General features: G+C 36.6%; 1 long non-coding RNA gene across 1 annotated transcript; it reads left to right on the top strand.

The window, feature by feature from the left end:
- Nucleotides 1-464: 464 nt before the first annotated feature.
- Nucleotides 465-4057, top strand: LOC139733280 (uncharacterized). The gene is made up of 3 exons (XR_011711070.1): nucleotides 465-1203; nucleotides 2348-2413; nucleotides 3775-4057. It is a non-coding gene; the product is annotated as an uncharacterized lncRNA (long non-coding RNA).
- The last annotated feature ends 2435 nt before the right edge of the window (nucleotides 4058-6492 follow it).

A 6492-nucleotide genomic window follows, 5' to 3' on the forward strand; every position in this document is an offset into this window, starting at 1 on the left:
AATGGGTGTATCAGAGACTCAATGACAATAACCAAGTAGAACCCAGTGGAAAGAATTAATTGACAGTAGAATTATGACATAGATTATAAATACATGTTCTGTAACACAGTGACTGTGACACCATGAGTTCTGAAAAGTGTGTACAAAACGTATGTACAATCTTATTGTCATATTCACAACTAATACATTTTCCCCTGTAGTTAGTAAGTAGCGATCAATTACAGTGAATGTTTGACATAGCTGTGTAGCACTCCAAGATTTAAAACATGACATGAATGAAATCATAATCCACTTATAAGAATAACAAAATAAGTAAAACTATGCACTGTAACACTTGTAAAATATGCATAGAAGAAAAACGGACGAGAGAGAGAGAGGTGTGCCACTGTTGTTTCTCATTCCCACCCAGTGTCTTCGACTTATTTTCCTGTAGTAACGTTGCAGCTCATCGCAGATATGTTGATTCAGTTGCATTTGTTGCTGAGCTTGTTGTTGTCTGTACTGGCTGATCTGACTCGGTTCAACATAGTCCATCAAGTCAAGACTCTCCTTGATCTTCCTGAAGAGTTCATACTTCTCACACCCTTGAACCAGAATGTAGAACGTCTCTTTGTCCTTCTTCGCCTTCTTTGAGAAAGATGTAACGCCCACCACTAATGTCACTTTGCTCCAACCTCTCGAGGGGTTTCTTCTGAGGTGCTTTGGACCTCTCAAAGGCTTTCTCTTCCGTTTTCCAATCCCTCCCTGGGCAAGCGCATACCCTGACATCCAACACATGACGTCCAAGGATATTCCCACTCTTGTTGTCTAGTGTGAAGACCAGCTGGATCTTTCTCCTGTTGAGCCCACCTACACATGATGTAAAACATTTGAAGGTGAAGAGGTACTTGGAGTACTCTGTGCCCACTTGAGGTGCGGTGTATAGGGCCACAAGGCTGTGACGTCCAGAGGAGAAATCTGTATAGTAGGCTGTTGAGGGATCATTTAACATAATTAGAATGACAGCTACTGAAAGTGCCACATACCGGAGAATTGTGCTTTAAGTAGGTCAACCTTTCTGAAGTCAACTGTCTTTCTAAAATTTGAAACATTGGACAAACCCCCTCTCCCAAGTCTCTCATCTCTCTATTTTCACTGCAGAGTCGTGTGAAGAAGACGATGCCCCTGATGGAGATGTTCAAGAAGATGACCAGTCAAGTAGACGTAAGTTTATTTAATGTATCTTAGAGTTACACCTTGTTTGCACACCATCCTATTACTGATATTCAGTTACTTTTATATTTATATTGCATCTGGCATCATTTCTTTTTTTTAAACAACTGTGTCCTCATGATATTCAAATTAAAAGAAGTTAAATGTACCTAGAAATACATCTACTGACATCACAGATATTTAACTGGTTAGTGTAGTGTTTGGTCAGTAATCCATATCTCAAGGTTTCTCAAAGGAATTTGTGTCTTCCAAACTTCTTTATTATATATTCTACTTCATTTTTTGCCAATAAAGTATTTCATGAAAACATTGTACTTCATGAAAATATGGGTGTATGGTGGGTATCCCTATGTCTACATGTAACATATCATAAGCTGAAATTGAGTAAACATGTTATTAGTAATGTGTCATGCTTAATCTTATTTTGCTCTTTCTGTTATCTTGAAGAATGTATGCATGGCCTAAATTTTGTATGCCTTCGCCCACCAAAGGTGGGTGCTGGAGGGATTATGTTTTCGGGTTGTCCGTCCGTCAGTCTGCTGTCTGTCCGTCCGTCGCGTTTTTGTTCTCGTGATGACTTCAGAACCATTTGACGAATCAACTCCAAACTAGGCTCATGTATGCATATGGGAGGAACAATGATCTGATTAGATGAGTGGGTCTCAAGGTCAAAGGTCAAAGGTCATAGAAGTCATATACATAAAAATGGGTTGTTCTCACAATAAGTTAACCATTTGACGGATCAACTTCAAACTTGGCTCATGTATGCATATGGGGAGGAACAATGGTCTGATTAGATTTGAAAGTCATGAGGTTAAAGGTCAAGGTCATAGATGTCACTGTATACATGAAAATTGCCCTTTCTCACGATAATTTAAGAACCATTCGATGGATCATCGTCATATATGGCTGACACGGTGTCATTTGAATAAGACCAATTTCCTACTTTAAATGTATCCTGATACATTTCCCATAATTAAAAGTGATATTCATGCACACTGGAGTGGTATGGTGCCATGGTATATTATTTGTAGTAATCTCAGATATTAAATGCAATAAACAGCATTAAGTTGTGTGGAGTGATTTAGTTGGCTATAAGATTGTACTTTGTGTTGCAACTATTTTTTTTTTCTAGAGCCCTCAGATGAGAGGGATGGAACTAAGTTAAGCAAGAGCCATGGAATTGGAAAGAGATCAAGAGGTAACTATTAGTACATATTTTTCTGATGGTCCTATTTCAACTTGGAAAAAGTTAAAAGCAAAGAACATGTATTTAGAAAGTTTAATAGAAAAGTACGAATGAATACAAAGTAGTCCAATTAATATCTGGGGGAGGGGAAATGCTTTTTCATTGGCTTTTAAAAGAGGTGCAAAAAAAGGCACAATAGAGAAAGAAAAAGAAGAACGGAAGAGAAGTTATAAATTCAACAATGGAATGTCCTCCTTTGTATAGGTGAAAAATGTCTGTGTCATATTTGCAGTTTTGATGCCCTCATACTTTGTGCGAACAAGCACTGTGTTTTTTCTTTGCTGTTTAATGTCCTCATACATTTATGGCAACAATTTCTGTGTTACATTTCTGTGTAAGGTCCTCGTACATTTATGCATACTAGTTCTGTGTTTCATATGTAACATTAATCCAAACAAGAACTGTTATTTTTGCAATGTAATATCCTCATGCATCTATGGAAATAAGTTCTGTGTTACATTTCTGTGTAAGGTCCTCGTACATTTATGCATACTAGTTCTGTGTTTCATATGTAACATTAATCCAAACAAGAACTGTTATTTTTGCGTTGTAATGTCCTCATACATTTATTGAAATAAGTTCTGTGTTACATTCACAGATGAATGTCCTCACAAAGTTGTTCAGTAAAGTACTGTACTACATTAGGAATACAGAATTTCTACACAGACACATGAAATTTTGTCCCAAATATTTCTCTCGCCTGCATAGTAGAAGCGAGACATAGGCGCCGTTTTTAAATGGCGGCGTCATCGACATAAAAAAACCTAACCTAAGGTTAAGTTTTCGAATTTTTAACATAATTTAGAAAGTATGCACATGCACATTCTATACAACTTTTAGGGATATTAAAGAATTTGTGTGATATTTCCATGTCACAAAGTCAAGAATGTTGCCATGAATTGCATAATGCAGGGGAGACTGCCAGTTGCACTCCACTTGTGCTAATTTATATGATTTTTTTTTTTTTTTTAATACCACAGCCAAACTAAATTTGAAGGAGGTGTATAGGGATCAGCGTGTGGTTGGTCGGCTGGTCCGTCCGATGCAAATCTTCTTCCTCAGTTTCTGGGCAATGCTCATAAAATTTGGCACACACATTGGTCTTATGGTGAAGATATGCAAGACCTCTTTTTTGAATGTGTCAGAAACTGCATTGCCATGGTAACGGCATATGGCAATAAATCAGGTAGAAATATTGCGGATCGAACTACTTCCTAATTTTTCAAGCAAGACGTCATGTTTTAATGTGTTGGAAACTGCATTGCCATGGTAAATTAATGTAGGATATTAATGGGTTGTTTTTTTCTTCCCAGAGCTCTCAGATGAGAGCGATGGACCGTGTGGGACTATGAAGCCAAGCAGGAGCCATCCTGTTGCAAAGAGATCAAAAGGTAACCATTACATGTAGTTCATATTTTGCTGGTAGTCCTATTTTAAGGGGGTGTATTTACTTATCTCTCGGTCAACCCAAAGGTGGTGCCAGAGAAATTGTTTTTAGGTTGTCCATCCATAGATCCATCAGCTTAACCTAATCTCAAGAACTGTTTGAGATTAAAACTTTGAACCTGTTCAAAGCATGTATCACCCTGGGAAGAAAATCTGGAGATCTAGAGTATGAAGGTTAAAGGTCACAGGTCAAATTTAAAGAAATTTCAGGTTATAGCTTCTTTAACCCGTTGCCTATGGGAACCGGGTGGGCCCTGTACAAAGTCTATGGGGATTTACAGAATATAGTAGTGAATGGGTTAATATGATATGTCAAGGTAGTGAAGAGTCAAGACAACATACCTGTCGCGCTATGTTCAGGTTTATAATTCTATCACAGTTAAGTTACGTGTGAATACACAGAAAGTTGACTCAGACGTGAATCCATTTTGTTTGTATTAATCTTGAAGACCTTATTGGAAGCAAAAATTTGAATTGACAAATTAAACACTAATGGAATGCTTGTAAGCTACAAAATACAACAATGCAAGTTTCATGCATTTTCACGGATTGCCAGCCGAGTATTTACTTTAGAACTCAAATTCACAAGCTCTGAAGATGGGCTGTATTGCATTGTACATCAGCCAGAATTCTCTGACATCGTCTCATGAGAACTAAGGTGTGATTACTTGCGTTAGTATTGTGTCTGTTTACTAGCCGGTTTCACGCAACTTGCTACAACCAATGACGTCACAGGCTTTGGAAAGGAAAAGACGACTGGTTTTTGCCATTTCTGGTCGCTAGGAGGTGCATATGAAAATTGTGACTGTAATTAACATATTTGAGCATTATAGATAAATTTCTTCTTACATTTAAGTTCTTTAGCTCACAAGCTTTCTATTGATTTATAATAAGCCATTCTTTGAGGTTCTACTATAAAAAATTCAAATTCTTGATGTGAAAAATAAAAAATAATCCATTTTTTCAATGTAAAACCAATGTAATCACAGCCTTGCTCTCTCATGACATGATGTCAGATAATTCTTCTTCTTCTTCTTCTTCTTGGTAAGCCCACGTCCTTCACTGGAACATGTGAGGGGTGCAATGAAGCCTATATTTGAAGCTCGCATATTTTAGTGTTGCTGAAGCAAAATGCTCAGCTGGTAAGCGGTGAAAATGCACGAAACTTTCATTGTTGTATTCTACTTCTTAGCTTTCTACTGATTGGTTTTGCTTCTGAAATGGTCTTTAAAGAATACTGCATGGACAAATTACCGCCATTTATTTTGATTCTTTTACCAAGCTTAAAATACACCACACTATTAGTAATTCAAGTGGGACAATATAGGGGTTTGAAAAAGGTCAAGTGAAAAAATGATGAAATAATACCTACCAACTGTACCTGTTTGACAGAGACAGTCCCTATTTCTCGGGTTAACAGGAAGAGCAAATTTCACCCTTCACAAACTTTTTTTGTAAAAAAAAAAAAATAGATAAAAATTTGTCCATAGTAATGTATAGGGAATTCAGGAATGTCCCAGTGTTTGACATTTTCTGAATCATTTGTCCCAGTTCCTTGGTTCCATGGTTTGCACGTACATATATGTGACATCTGTACATTACTAAGTAAAACAGATTTTGAAAAGTTTTCAATTTTAGTCGAATTTTTGCATCACATGTGGCTGTCCTGAAGTTATCAAATACGTACGTGAATTCTTTTCACTCACCTACAAAAGCTCTTCTTTTCTTTTTCTTTTTTTCAGCTGAACGTATTACCTGGACAACAGCCCAACAGCATGCTGTGGACACATTCTTCAAAACAAATTATAGGACTTTCAAAGTCCCAGGGAAAGTAGAATGCATTGAGTGTCAAGAGAAATATCCTGTACTTGCGAAACTACCCTGGACTAAGATTAAATACAGGGTTTATAACATTATCAAACAAAAGAAACTAAATTCTCATTGAATTCCTCTTAACTCAATGAGGAAAAGAATACAAGAGCTATATATGTACACACACAAAGATATGGGTCGCAATTATTAGGGATCACCATGATGAAAATCATAGCTGCAAGAAATGGTTATGTGTATAAACTTCCATTGAATTATCAAACCATGAACAAACATTCCATGCACAATTGCAAATGTTTTGCATGACTAATTGTATTTTCTAAGAAGGTGTGAAAAGAAACTCATCACATGACACTTGTGAAAGGTAAGATATCATAAATTCATTGCTGAAATAAAACAAACATCACAATTGTATCTATCCTTCCTAAGAAGTATGGAAGTTATTGACATTAGATCTGCATGTTATACCATGGACTGCAATGGATTATTTGTAATCAAAGAGAATGTGTGTGTGTTTGCATTTAATTTTTTTAACAAAGTGTATAAAGGAGGAAAGCGTCCACTTGTGCAGTATACTACATCCACATTTTATAGATGTATTGTGCATTACTTGAAGCGGACATGTTTTTGTAGCATATCTGATATCTGTCCTAAGTATATTTGTGTCAAAGGTCAAACAAAATATTCTATATTTGCCCATTATTTGTCAATAAGCAATCATTGCCTTCACAGGAAGTGAAGAGGAAATAGAAGAA

Source organism: Diadema antillarum, unplaced genomic scaffold (genome assembly GCF_040938485.1).
Source record: "Diadema antillarum isolate AM-2024a unplaced genomic scaffold, OU_Dant_1.0 seq00000466_RagTag, whole genome shotgun sequence".
Classification (NCBI taxonomy): Eukaryota; Metazoa; Echinodermata; class Echinoidea; order Diadematoida; family Diadematidae; genus Diadema; species Diadema antillarum.